Below are 15008 nucleotides of genomic sequence, written 5' to 3'. Positions count from 1 at the left end.
CATGAACCGATAACTTCCAGATATTCAAGCTGGATTTAGAAAAGGCAGAGGAACCAGAGATCAAATTGCCAACATCCACTGGATCATCGAAAAAGCAAGAGAATTCCAGAAGAACATCTATTTCTCCTTTATTGATTGTGCTAAAGCTTTTGACTATGTAGATCACAACGAACTGTGGAAAATTCTTCAAAAGATGGGAATACCAGACCACTTAACCTGCCTCCTGTGAAATCTGTATGCAGGTCAAGAAGCAACAGTTAGAACCAGACATAGAATAGTGGACTGGTTCCAAATTGAGAAAGGAGTATGTCAAGGCTGTATATTGTCATCCTGCTTATTTAACTTATATGCAGAGTAGATCATGCAAAATTTTGGGCTGGATGAAGCACAAGCTGGAATCAAGATTGCCGGGAGAAATATCAATAACCTCAGATATGCAGATGACACCACCCTTACGGCAGAAAGTGAAGAAGAACTAAAGAGCCTCTTGATGAAAGTGAAAGGAGAGTGAAAAAGCTGGCTTAAAACTCAACATTCAAAAAATGAAGATCATGGTATTTGGTCTCATCAGTTCATGGCAAATAGATGGAGAAACAATGGAAACAGTAAGAGACTTTATTTTCTTGGGCTCCATAATCACTGTAGATGGTGACTGCAGCCATGAAATTAAAAGATGCTTGCTCCTTGGAAGAAAAGCTATGACCAAACTAGACAGAACATTAAGAAGCAGAGACATTACTTTGCTGACAGAGGTCTGTCTAGTCAAAGCTATTGTTTTCCAGTAGTCATGTATGGATGTGAGAGTGGACTATAAAGAAAGCTGAGTGCCAAAGAACTGATGCTTTTGAACTATGGTGTTGGAGAAGACTCTTGAGAGTCCCTCGGACTGCAAGGAGATCCAACCAGTCCATCCTAAAGGAAATCAGTCCTGAATATTCATTGGAAGGACTGATGCTGAAGCTGAAAGTCCAATACCTTGGCCACCTGATGCGAAGAGCTGACTCACTGGAAAAGATCCTGATTCTGGGAAAGATTGAGGGCAGGAGGAGGATGACAGAGGATGAGATGGATGGCGTCACCAACTCAATGAACATGAGTTTGAGCAAGCTTTGGGAGTTGGTGATAGACAGGGAGGCCTGGAGTGCTGTGGTCTGTGGGATCACAAAGAGTCGTACATGACTGAGCAACTGAACTGAACTGAACTCTTTCCATAAAGAGGGTCTCTCTAGCCTTATTTCCATAAGCAATTTTTTTTCTTTTTTGTTTTTTTCTTAAACCAAAGGTGTCCCTGAACTCAGAGAAGTCGGGGTGAGGCTTTGTTTAAGATTTTTTTTTCTGTTTCTAGCCATATTTAGAAAAGTGAAAATGTTAGTTACTCAGTCATGTCTGACTCTTTATGACACTATGGACTGTAACTGGCCAGGCTCCTCTGTCCATGGAATTCTCCAGGCAAGAATACTGGAGTGGGTAGCTGTTCTTTCCGCAGGGAATCTTCCTGACTCGGGGATTGAATCTTGGTTTCCTGCATTGCAGGTGGATTCTTTATCATCTGAGTCACCAGGGAAGTCCAGCAGACAACTAGCCAGTCATCTGTTTGACTCCACGGGAGGGGATCCTAACCCTTACTGGCATGGTGAGCACTGGGGGACGGATGAAGGGAGCAGCCAAGCATTTTCTGAGGAAGCATCTCTCCTGGGATGCCATGCTGGGCGGTATGGGTGTATCACCTCATCTAAGACTTAACTGCAACCCTTGGCATTGATACTACTGTTATCTTCATTTTATAAACAAGGAAATGAAGGTTCAGTAAGGGGAAGCACTTAGCAAATGTTAATCAGCTAACAATGTTACTTCTACAGGCCTGTCAGACCTTGCTAATTACAAGAGAACATCATTCCCCTCCAACCCTACTCCCTACACACTTTTTCTGAAATTTAAGAAAAAGTAGAGATGATAATATGGCAACTACCTAGTATCTTTTATAAAGAGTTGATCATTGCTTAAATTTTATCTCATTTGCATGAAATATTTAAAATAAAATGTTAAATATCTTGGATTCTCACTTTCAACCTCATTTACTATCCCCTTCTCCACTTCCAGCCCCAAGAATGAATCTCTACTATAAGTTTAATGTTTTCCTTCTGGCCCATTTCCATACAGCTCAAAGACCTTTCTGGGATCAGAAAATGTCATTGTTCTTTCCGCTTCCTTCTAGTGATTTTGGGAACTCCACACCTTGGAGAAGGTCAGTGACCTCTGCCTGCCCTCTGCGCTTTGCCCACCCCCTGCCCACCATGGTGTGTGACGTTGGTGCCAAGGGGCAAGTTCAGCCGGAATAATGTTCTTGGTAGAGCTGAAGTGGTCCACCACAGCTACAGCAGACACAGCTCTTTGCTCCCAACTCATGCTGCTAATTGTTCAGTTCCAAGGACAACCAGGAACATCGCATTTTGCTTCCAGAGCTGCATGATATCTTGATATGACGCCATCTAGTGTTCCAAACTTTGCTGGCAAAAGAAAAGAAGCGTCACCTGCAAATAAAACAGACCTCAAACTAGCGGGGCAGGGGGGAAGATATTATTACTTAACTAACTTAAAAGCGAAGCTTGAGTTTTCTTTTTCTTTTTTATATCACCATTGCAGGAGGTACCACGGGTGTCCCACTTGCATATCCTGACCCTCACCCCTTTGGTGCAAAGGGGCCAGGCCACCAACTACCAGCACCTGCCCAGCAGGGGAGGCTGAAGTGATGGGAAATCAGTGCCCCCTGGAAAAAGCCCTCAACAGTAACTGCTAAGAATTGATGTATAAATGCCTTAGCTCTCTCTCTCAGGTAGGAAAACAGAAAGGCATGTGTCCAGCACTCCCAGAGTTTTCCAGTGAAATTCAGCTCTATCTGCCAGAGCGCTAGCTGGCCAGAGTGTGCTTGCTTTACCAGCTGCTTTCCTCTGGGTCTCAATCCCCTGTGCTCCCACTAGCATTTCCTTCACTTCTCAAGTAACCAAGGAAACCCTGGGCATCTCTGTCTCAGTGTCTCCCAAACTGAGAAAACTCCTCTGTGGTCGATTGCAAAGTGGCTCCAAACTACCCCCTCCTCTCTATCTTTACCATGTGATGTTGCAGCTCCTCCCACGAAGCAGTGGACTGGTCTTGGGTCTGACTTTGGCCACTAGAATATGGAGGAAGTGATGGCATGCCAGTTCCAAACCTCAGCTTCAAGAAAATATGTAGGACAACTGAAGGGAACATGCTCCATAGCACAGGACACCTGAAGGGAACATACTCCATAGCACAGAGAACTCTACGTAATGCACTGTGGGGTGCCAGATGGGAGAGAAATTCAAAAGGGAGGGATATGTGTATATACACTTTGCTGTGCAGTAGAAGTTAACACATCGTAAAGTAACTACACTCCAATAAAAACTGATTAAGAAAAAGGAATATACAGGACTACTTTTTTCTCAAATATCATGAGCTTTAATAAATGGGTGGTTTGTCACTAACAGAAACTGATTTAAGTCCATATCTGAGACCCTCCCTTGTATGCATTTCCTTGAATAAGAGTATTATTTACCTTAAGGAAAAGCATTTTCTCTGGAAAAGAGAGGTTAAACAACCTTTTCGGGGTTGCCCAGCAGAATGTGAATGCAGTAGCTGTCAGGGTCCTGATTTATTACTTTGCTCCCGGGCCTCTGTGCTGAGTTACCTTGTCTGGGTTTGCCTGCTGGCTGCTGCATTTTCTCTCCACCATGGCTGCCAGGGAGGCTGCTGGTTTTTTCCAAAGCCCTCTTTTCGAAGAGCTGTGAGGTAGGAGGCGCCTGTGTTTTCACAGATTGTGCCAATGACATATGTGTCTACTAGGGATTCAAGTGCTTACAAAACCGGCCTGAGATGCAGAGCTCACCAAAACCACTGCCATTGCTGCACGCTGGAAAATTTATGGAGCTGCAGAGCCAACAGGATGCAGAGTAAACAACACTGGATCCAGTAAGTCTAGCTGCTGCACCCTGGCTTTGCCTCTGGTCTCTAAAGTTATTTTCAACACTAAGGAGCCAGGATTCAAGGACGAAGTGTGGCTTCATGCAAATGCAGAGCCAAAAAAGCATGAGGTTAACCGTCTAACTGAAGGACGTTCTTATAGGCTAGGGCAGTGGTTCTCAAAGAAGGATCGTTTTACCAGCGTCACCTGGGAACTTGTTAGAAAATTCTCGGGCCCCATTCCAGACCTTCTGAATCAGAATTTTGGGGGATGAGGCACCATCAGTCTGTTTTATTAAGCCCTCCAGGTGAATGGAAGGCAGACTTAAGTTTGAGAATTACTGATTTAGGGGCATGTTATTACAAAGGTGGCTCACGGCATTGGCGTCCTTTGGGAGCTGGTTAGAGAGGCAGAACCTGCACTTAACGAGACCCCCAGGTGATCTGAGTGCACCTCAAAGTTGAGAAGCTCTGGGTATGCATTTCTAGTCTCAAACCTTGAAGTTTGTGATTCACTGGGTCTGGGGTGGGGCCTGCCAACTTATATTTCTTAAAAGCTCCCAAGTATTGCTGTGGTTTCAGGGGCCACACTTTGAGTATCAAGATTCTAGTCCTCAGGCTGGGCTTAGAAGCTGGGTCATCGGAGGGGTTCAAGGCAATCAAAGTTTGAGCCGCTCTGGACAGACGTGCAGGGTGCACATCGCTCAACTCCAGAGACACCATCCACACAGACTGAGTGCAGGACCTGAAGCCCTCAGTTAAGCAAGATAAGAGGCAGGGCAGAATAAAGAGCCGGGCTGAGAGCAGAAGTGCATTTGAATCGTAACCTTGCCTCTAATGTAGTGTGATCTTGGGAAAATTATTTAAGTCTGTGTTTCAATGTCCCTATCTGCAGAATGGAGACGGTCATACCTGCCCCACTAGATGAGCTATTCAATGGTCAGCAAAACAAGAGCAGCAAATACTCGCTCCCTCTCAGCCAAGGGAATCACAGTGTCATCAGAGGCGCTGTCTCCCTCCCCTCCTTCAGTCTGCTCCTAGCCAGCGGCCTAGTTGCCTGCCTCAGGCTGAAGGCCAGGTAAGCGTGATGGGCTTTTCTTTAGCACTCCCAGGGATCAGATGAAGGTGATACAAGAATAACGCAGGCTATTTATATTAGGAACACTTCTCATGGGTTTGTAAAAATCGATTCATAAAAATGACCAATGTAGCCAATTTCAAACCACACCCAGGTTTCACCTATCTGCCAAAGTCAAAAGAGACAGCAGCATCTCTGGTCCTGACAAGGCTCTCTGTGATGCCTCTGGCACCTGGAGTCACACAGAGGCTTTGCGGGGGCACCTTGGCGGAGAAGTCTGCCCTCCTCCACTTAAAGGACACAATTGGGCCCCTCCCGTGTGTTGCTGGTGTGGTTTTTGAGAAGAAGACACTCGGGGTTTCTCTGAAACAAATTAAAGACCAAGTTAAAGTATGTCTTTGGGGCAAATGGAAAGTCATTTGGGGTACAGAGCAGATTGAAAAATGCGATCAAAGTTTTAAAATCCAAACCAACCAGGGCTGGTAAGAGGCCAGATGAACCTTCATGGTTTCAGAAAGTAGACATCCCTCAATTTGTTTTTTTGCACTTTCAGAAAATCAGAAGAAAAGGATATGTGCTTTTTGTTTTTTCATTTTTAATTTCAGGGCTTGTTTTAATTTTAGTAGGGGATGGAAAGACAGCTGAGTTTAGGCAAGAATTCAGCCTGAGATAGCCACTAGAGGGCGTCAGAGATTCAGGAAAGCTCCTATTTCCAAAAGAGGCCCCAGAAGCTGAAAGGTCTGATCTGAGTGGGGTGTTTGGGGAGAAATGGGTTCCTGAAAACCTTTTAGGCAGGTGCTCACCGAAAGGAAGTATCCAGGTCTGTAGGGAAGCTAGATAATTAATTAAACAATTTATTCACTGTGTTTTTTCTGAATGCAAGCCACTTGTCCTTGGTGTGAAAGTACAGATAAGGGTGTAGGACTTTAAATAAGAGTCTGTAGCTGAAAAGGGCTCAGGGTGTGGTATCAAGGACAAGCCTGGAAGTTGTGGGCCGTCATACCCCATTATTTCTATATGCTTCCCCAATAAACTTAAAATCAAAATAAAAACAGCATGTTTGCTAGGCAAATACAGTAAGGTCCCCTACATACAGGCCTTCAAGTTTTGCAAACTTTCAAAGATGTGAACATGCATGCCAGCCTCTGTATGCCAGCTGTTGTACTGTACTGCTCTACTTTTCAAGGCACTGCACTATGAGATTAAAAAATGTTTTCTTTATTTTTTGTATTTGTTTATTTTCTACTTATTATCTGTGTGAAAAGTATTATAAACCTATTACAGTACAGTACAGTACTATATAGTCAGTTGTGTTAGCTGGGTTCCTTAGGCTAGCTTTGTTGGACTTAAGAACAAATTGGACTTAGGGACATGCCCTCAGAACGAAAATAGGGGACTTACTGTAGAGTTTTGAGCAAAGTTCCAGATTGTCACCCACAGATCTGTGGTGCTGGAGAAGACTTTTGAGGGCCCCTTGGACTGCAAGGAGATCAAACCAGTCAATCCTAAAGGAAGTCAACCCTTAATATTCATTGGAAGGACTGAGGCTGAAACTGAAGCTCTAGTACTTCGGTCACCAAATGTGAAGAGCTGACTCACTGGAAAAGACTCTGATGCGGGGAAAGAGTGAGGGCAGGAGGAGAAGGGGATTACAGAGGATGAGATGGTTGGATGGCATCACTGACTCGATGGACATGAGTTTGAGCAAACTCCAGGGTATAGTGAGGGACAGGGAAGCCTGGTGTGCTGCAGTCCATGGGGTCTCAAAGAGTCGGACATGACTTAACAACTGAACAACAAGAAGAATGTCTTGATTGGAACTTTGCAGTGTGTGCTGAAGCGGGAGTAAAGCTGACTCTCTATTGTTGCTCAAAAGGCCCTTAAAGTGTACAGTAAGACAGACCACCATAGAACTTAGCAATTCCGCTTTCCTGGAGAGATCTAGAACAGGAGAGGGGATTCCAGTAGGGGGACATGCTAGAAAATAGCCTACAAAGGTATGGTCCAGCCAAGGAATTACTGGTCCCGGGAAGCAATGGGGCACAGCAGGCACCTCTTGGTCCACCAGCCTCTGGGTGGAAGTGATTCCTGAGCCCCGCCCTGCTGCCTCTGCAGCCCCTGCAGTAGTTTGGCTCTCTGACAGTATTATCTACACCTTCCACCCTCCCTCCCTCCCCAGCGCAGCTGGCAGCGACTTTTGTGGGTCAGGAATGTTGAGGATCGGGAAGAGGGGTTCCTCAGAGCAGGAGAAGTGTCTCCCAGTCCACGGTTTGCTCCAGGAGAGCTGAGTCCTGGATGACTTGCAAATATGGTCTCTTTGCAGAGACATTCTGGGAAAGGACAGGAATCAGTTGGGTTTCAGTATATTTCCTTGATTGTAAGAGACAGGTAGATAAAATAAATGAGACACAATCTATTCCATCAAGTAATATAATGATGTTTCCCTTTCTGTTAATAATAGAAATTTACTTTTCAGAAGCTAAAAATTCAGTGAACCTCTTCAAGCCTGATTTACCATGGATATAAGGAAGACAGCCCTCCTTGTGAGAGGCCCTCTCTCTTGCTGTCTGGATCCCTGTGGCCAGCCCCTCTGGCTCCTCTCCTTCTGGGGGTAAAGTCAGCTCCTTCAGCCCTCCTGTAGATAGCACCATGGACTCCCATCACATCACGTCCAAGCATCTTTATCCAGCCTCCAAGGACAGGTCATCTCTTCCACCTACCACTCAGCTTCTGCTCTTATCCTGATGGTCATCTCACTGTCCAACCAAAGGGCCCCTGATGTCAACCCCTCTGAGTATTTGGGCGTGTGGTTGCTCTTCCTTGGGAACCTTTCCTCCTTGTTGGCATAAAAGCTGAACCCAAGCTACGCTTCCTCCGCAGAGGCTTTCCTGACTGCTCAGCGCTTATCAACTGCCGCTTGCTTTGAACTTTCCCATCTTTCTACAGACACTAGGGAATTACTCCAACACTGCTCTTTTTTCTCTCTGTTATGTTAGGAAACTTAGTTGTGGCCTGACAATTAGATGGCTATGCCTTTGAGGGCAGAGGTTGGAAAGTAGCATGTCAAGACCCCAGTATGGACACATTAGAAATGCAGCAAATTTATGCCTGGTTAACTTCTCTCATCCTTCAGAACTTAGGTTGAGTCTCGCTTCTTAAGGGCAGCTTCCCCCATTAGATCAAAATCCCCTACTCTAGTTTCCTAGAGAACTGGGACCTCATAGAACTCCTGTAGAGAACACTCCCGGTTGTGCTTCTCAAAGACAGACTTCTTTAAAATTTGTGTGGGGTTTTTTTTTTTTTTTTTCTGCTCAGTTCCTTGCTTGAGGGTTAGGATGAGGTCTGGTTTTGTCTAGTGCCTAGGGAAGTTCCCGGCACATGGTGGGTACTCTATAAATATTTTCTTCAAAGAATGAATGGATACTGTTGGGAGAGCTGCACTGATATGAACCATGAACTTCCTGGGGAATGAGGGCAGCAGAGCAAAGGCTGCTAAGCTCCTGTGAGCTGGTACCCTTGCGCTAAACAGAGGCTGACAGCAGAGGCTCAGATGGGTCAAGTCAACAAAATAATTTTACTGTCATTATTGACAATGAGCGACATGATATTTTCTCAAAGCTTTTGTGAGGAGGTTATCAAAGATATGCGTTCATTGTGGAATATAAAGTTTAAAAAATTATAAGGAAGCAGAAATGGTAACTCCTCTTATAAAATATTTTATATTTATTTTATAAAAATAATATTTTCTTCCACCCTTGGTGTAGTAACTTAATGTTACATAGTGAAATGTTTTGGAGGTGGGGTCTCCACAGAACTCCCTACCGGGACACCAGATCCAGGTACCCACAGGTTCAGTTCAGTTCAGTAGCTCAGTCATGTCTGACTCTTTGCGACCTCATGGACTGCAGCATGCCAGGCCTCCCTGTCCATCACCAGCTCCCAGAGCTTACTCAAACTCATGTCCATCGAGTTGATGATACCATCCAATCATCTCATCCTCTGTCGTCCCCTTCTCCTCCTGCCCTCAATCTTGCCCAGCATCAGGGTCTTTTCCAGCTGAGTCAGTTCTTTGCATCAGGTGGCCAAAGTACGTCTAACTCACTTATTAACCCATCCATGCTCGCTTCCTTCCCTTTGCTGCCTCATTCCCACATTCTTCCTGTGTTTCCTGGAATCTTCTCCCAAAGAAGCCATTTGCCTCAAATCCTTGTTTCAGGGCCTTCTCTGGGGTACTCAGTCCAAGGAGTGATCCCACTACCCCATTTCTTGGCTATGCATTCAGGCACTGGCCAGGTTGGAGTTTCTCTCTTCTTTTTAACTAAAGTGGTAGCTAAAAATTCTAAACAATCCAACATACATTTTAAGGAACAGGGTAAAAATGCAGAAGTGTGCCAGACTGCTGACTCTATCATCAGAGCTTCTGATAGGAAGCCTCCCAAGAGGGAATCAATGATACAGCCTCTTTGGAGGTGACTTTGGATTGTTCTTTATTTCTCCTCTCATTTCTTTTTTAATCTGCTTCCTCTACAATAGAAACCATCCTAAACTGAACTGTTTTTGCTGCCAATCCCTAATTAGGTTTCCAGATACACCCACAAGCCTAGGTGTGAGGCTAGGCTTGCTGTAAAGCAAGTTCATATGCACTTCATTTTATTAAAAGCTAGCACTAGTTCTGAAAGCCTGATGCATGCTGACCACTCTCTACAAAGTTCTGCAGGAGATTCTGCGGGGGCTATTGAGACACTATCCTTGTAGGGAAGATAAGACACATACCCAGCCGACTTCATGCAGGGCCAAGGGTGACCTGCCAACTGAGGGGCACACCCAGGCTGAAACAAGCAGGAAACAACTACAGGAATTCAGAGAAAGTGGTGAGTCATTCTGGCTGGAGTTTGAGAAAGCTTCAGGGAACAGGCTAAGAATGATGGATGGGTTGGATTTTAATGGAGCGCATGGGTCAGGACAGAAAGAGAAGTACTCGAAGCTTCCCCATCTGTTTCTAGGGGGCGCCTCTCTGATGTTAAATGCTAAGACTGATGTTTCTCTCTCCCTCTCCACAATAGTGACAAAACTTTAGAGTTTCCTTCTACTTCAGCTCCTCCAATACCAACGAGGAAATTGCATCGTCTTTCTGATGTAAACAGAATGGGTCAGATCCAAGTCCAACCATAACAAAGGCATATCATCTGGGAATGCATTTCACATGTAACAGAGGTGTAAACAAAACCAGCACTGATTGTATCTCTCGTTGGAAGAAGATCAGAGATAGGCACTGGTTGCTGCTGGTTTAGCTGCTCAGCAGTCTCATCAAGAACCCAGGCTCTTCCTTCTTCCTCCTCTCTCTTCCTCAAGCTGTTGGTTTTTCAGCCTCATGCTGCTCATTTCCTACTTGCCAGTAGGTTTCTATGGGTCCAGGCTTCAAGACCACCTCCGAGGCAGGAAGAAGCAGGGAAGACAGCACTAGAAGCCTCTCATCTTTTGCTCAAACAGCAAAAGTTTTCTCAGGAGTCTCCTGCAAATCTCTACTTCTATATCTTTGACTAGAGCTGGATCAGAGGCTCAGCTGTAACACATTCTGGGAACTTGGGCATTGCACTTTTTAGATTCTATAATTACAGAGAGCAAGGAAGGAGGGATAAGGAATGGCTATCATGATGATCCTATCAATTCTGCCTCCCCTGCCAGACATTTCACCTGCTGTGGCCAAGACTCTCTGAGCCTTGCTCCCTCTTAGCTGATAGCTGGTCTACTAGTCAAATATTACCTAGCCATACCATGCCCCCATGGCTAATAATAATATGCATTGCCATTCTTCCAAGTTTTGCTGACTGGCCAGGGTGGCTCTGTTTCACGCGTTTCATTCTTCTGGAACCAGAGGAATGGTGTGGCAGAGTTCTGAGCAAAAGAAGTGAGCAGAAAATGTGCTGCCCTTTGGTGTAGGCTCAAAACTTGTCCAGTGCCATTTCGGTCCACATTTCACTGGCCAAAGCAAGCCATGTGGGACCACAGAAAGACTTTGTAGTGGAAGGAACTACACATTTACTTGGGAAAATGTAGGTATGGAGAGGTGAGGGGAACTGGGAAAATTCACATACGCCAGCCTGTTGATCTAATACGTTATCTGTGTGACAGTGGGGGGTGGGGATGGGGCGGCAGGATATGGATGTGTGCCCCTGCAAGTGGTAAATATATCTGTAACAGGCCAGGGGCTACTGAATGCAGTGCCCATCAGTGACGTGGCCCCACGGTGGTAATTTTAGAGCAGGTGTGGGGGTGGGATGGATACAGAGGGCTAGGCCTGTTGAGAAGGCAGAGGATGTTGTACCTTGAATCACTTTTTGTGGATGGCTCTTTTTCATTGAACATGTCCAACCAAAAACGACTCTGAGGTTCAGCTTCTCATCAGATATCAACTTGGCATTATCAGGACCAGGCAATTGGCAGCCTCATTCTCCTTCCGTGTCTGGGTGTTTTCATCCTCTGAGTAGGACTGAGTCCTGCTTTCCCCAGCACAGGCAACTGTAGATGTTACCTTAATTTCTCAAGGAATCTTTTCCCAGATACACCTCATTTACTATAATTCCTATAACTTGATTAAACCACAGATTGGGACAATAAGAAAAGAAGAGAGAAGACAATTCCTCATGATGGTCATGATACCCACATGGTTCCTTGGTGCCATTTCATTTAACCAGAGTGTCTTTGACAGGAGGGCTGCCCTGGTTTTAATTTAATTAAATTCTGACACATCCTCCTAAGCTAGAAATCAGAATACAGTATTTAAAGACATAGGAATGTCTTTGAAAAAAGTATACACATCCTTGACTTTGACAATGAGATTCATTCATTAACTCATTAAACATTTTCAGTGGTTTTTCCTCTCTCTGGAGCCCACTTTGACAGAAAAAGGCATATATGAGCTCACTTGAGAAGTCAATGAATCTTCTTTTCTAAGAAAAATAGATAATATCACATTTTTGCAGATTTATTTAGTGGACTTTTTAAGAACTTATCTGCCAGACTCTATTCATAAATTGCCTTATATTTCACATATATTAGCTTATTTAATTTTTATTATGAATGTACAAGAAAGGTCCTATTATTGTTCCCATAATACTATGAAGCACATGAGGTTAAACAACTTCCTCAAGATTAAGTAGCTTGGAAAAAGTGTGGGTTCCCACAAGACAAATGCAAAAAGGAGATGAAACACTTGGCAGATGATATAGTGTTTCTCATGAAGCTGCATAAATTCTGAATGTGTGTTAGTCGCTCAGTCATGTCTCACTCTTTGAGACCCCATGAACTGTAGCCTGCCAGGCTCCTCTCTCCATGTAATTCTCCCAGCAAGAATATTGGAGTGGGTAGCCGGTCCCCTCTCCACGGGATCTTCCCGACCCAGGGATAGAACCCCAGTCTCCTGCATTGCAGGCAGATTCTTTGCAGTCTGAGCCACCAATCATTTTGGGGGGAAACAAGCAGCCTTCTTGGGGCTTCCCTGGTGGCTCAGATAGTAAATCAAGTGACCTGACCCAAGGAGAGGACCATGACCAGAAAGCCTGGAATCCTGCTGCGTCTTTTAGGGAAGAAGCACACCCTCTCTGGGACGTGAAGAACAGGACATGGACTGGCAACCATCTTGCCGCTGTTGGAGAAACTCTGAGACTGAAAGCAAGGCACTGATATCAAGAGACTGAGATGAATCAATTCCTGATGATATTGTCTGAACCCCTGGGTTCAGCCACGCCCAACTCTCTCATTGCAGAGCCTGCAGACATTTCAGTTCCTCAAGTCCATCGAGAACTTTCATTGTCAAAGCCAGTTTGAACCAAGTTCCTGTCATGACAAAGAGCCCTGTCTGAAATCGCACAAGTTCATTTCCCAAGCCTGTTGTTCTGCTCCGCGGACCTCCATTCTATCCAGCAGACCTTGAAGATTTAGGGTGATTTTCTTTCTTTGATGCATCTACAAACATCCTGTCATGTGAAGCTTCCCTCCCTCTTCTGCATTTCTTCCTTAGACACTAGGAACAAGAGCACAGCTTCATTTACAGGCTTCAAATGAATCATTATGAAGGAAAAAATAGGTCCCATCAAAAGGTAGCATGATGAAGTTAAAAAGGTTAAAAAAATAAAAGCTCAGGATTTTACAGTCCTGGTCTCATGGACTTTTTCACTGTTTAATGTGGTAGCCATGAGCATCGTGCATCTGTCAAGCACAGCAACCATGGCCATGAGTGAAAAACTGAATTTTTAATTGTATTTAATTTTAATTAAAACTTAAAAACTGATACTTGATTCAGTTACTGAAAAACATTTTTAAAAAATGTGTGCTCAGAACATGAACACATGAATTTTTCTTGGCAACTGCATGTTTTATAAAATCTAAATACAAATCAAATATTTCCAATAAAAATTTAGTATCTGAATTGAGACATGCTGAAAGCATAAAATACATGTAAGATTTCAAAGATTAGATTAGAAGGAAAGCAAAATTAGTTTATTAATTAAATTTTATATTGATTGCATATTGCCATTATATTTTTGATGTACTGAATGTAAAATACTCTTAAAATGACTTACCAGTTTCATGTTGTTGGCTTTCAAGATTCACTCTTCTAGCTACTTTCAAATACGCAATAGAGCGTTATTGACTATAGTCACCATGCTGTACATTATATCCCCATGAGTTATTTTATAACTAGAAATTTGTACCTAAAAAGTACAAATTTGTACCTAAAAAATGAGTGACCCTTTTCACTCATTTCACCCACCACTTATTTTTTTATTATGGCTCATGTTAAATTTCTATTGGATGGTGCTGGTGTATAGTTCCTAAGTTGTCATTGAAGACCCTACTTGTATTCGGCAGAATGGAGTTTATCAAACCTGTGAACCTGAGAGTGTTCAGGATTTGAGCTTTTATTCTGGAAAAACATTAAAGAAACCTATCAACAAACTCTCTTATGTTGGTCTTCCTTATAAAAGTCTGCAACAATCTAATTAAGCAGTTTTGATTATTTTTCATGGTATTGGATCAGTCAATAGTCCTTCTGTTTGTTCTCTTGGTCTAAGTGGTACACTTCTGATTGAAGGGCAAAAAGCATGAATTTCTGAAAATGTTATTCTAAAAAGGAAAAGGAACTTCCCTGGAGGTAAAAGCTCTGAGATTCCACTGCTGGCATGGATTCAGTCCTGGTTGGGGAACTAAGATCCCACAGACCATGGACACAACCAAAAGTAAATAAATAGAATAAAGGAGAAATATTCTATTTAGTGCAAAATAGGAGTTACTGTAAATTGTTTCCAGAAATCTGTTCATATTGCATATCTTTGTTGCGGATGTGGAGAAGACACCGTCCTTATGGCAGAAAGCAAAGAAGAACTGAAGACCCTCTTGATGAAAGTGAAAGAGAAGAGTGAAAAAGTTGGCTTAAAACTCAACATTCAGAAAACTGAGATCATGGCATCCAGTCCCATCACTTCATGGCAAATAGATGGGGAAACAATGGAAACAGTGAAAGACTTTATTTTTTTTGGGGGGGGGGCTCCAAAATATGCAGATGGTGTCTGCAGCCATGAAATTAAAAGACACTTGCACCTTGGAAGAAAAGCTATGAGCCACCTAGACAGCATATTAAAGAGTAGAGACATTACTTTGCCAACAAAGGTCTATCTAGTCAAAGCTATGATTTTCCAATAGTCGTGTATGGATGTGAGAGTTGGACCGTAAAGAAAGCTGAGTGCTGAAGAACTGATGCTTTTGAATTATGGTGTTGGAGAAGACTCTTGCGAGTCCCTTGGACTAAAAGGAGATCCAACCAGTCCATCTTAAAGGAAATCAGCCCTGAATATTCATTGAAAGGACTGATGCTGCAGCTGAAAGTCCAGTACTTTGGTCACCTGATGCGAAGAGCTGACTCATCTGTCAAGAACCTGATGCTGGGAAAGAC

General features: G+C 43.7%; 1 long non-coding RNA gene across 4 annotated transcripts in view; it reads left to right on the top strand.

The window, feature by feature from the left end:
* The window catches only part of LOC105613179 (uncharacterized), a 142481-nt gene extending 136204 nt beyond the window's left edge, over positions 1 to 6277 (top strand). For 3 of the 4 annotated variants that reach the window (XR_009596006.1, XR_009596005.1, XR_009596008.1), the window contains 2 exons: positions 1534 to 1633; positions 2216 to 6277. This is a non-coding gene — a long non-coding RNA (uncharacterized LOC105613179). The remainder of the gene's footprint in view (positions 1 to 1533; positions 1634 to 2215) is intronic. The other variant, XR_009596007.1, reaches the window with a different exon arrangement.
* The last annotated feature ends 8731 nt before the right edge of the window (positions 6278 to 15008 follow it).

The sequence above is a fragment of the Ovis aries genome, chromosome 13, assembly GCF_016772045.2.
Source record: "Ovis aries strain OAR_USU_Benz2616 breed Rambouillet chromosome 13, ARS-UI_Ramb_v3.0, whole genome shotgun sequence".
NCBI lineage: Eukaryota > Metazoa > Chordata > Mammalia > Artiodactyla > Bovidae > Ovis > Ovis aries.
This window is presented reverse-complemented; position numbering and strand designations above follow the sequence as displayed.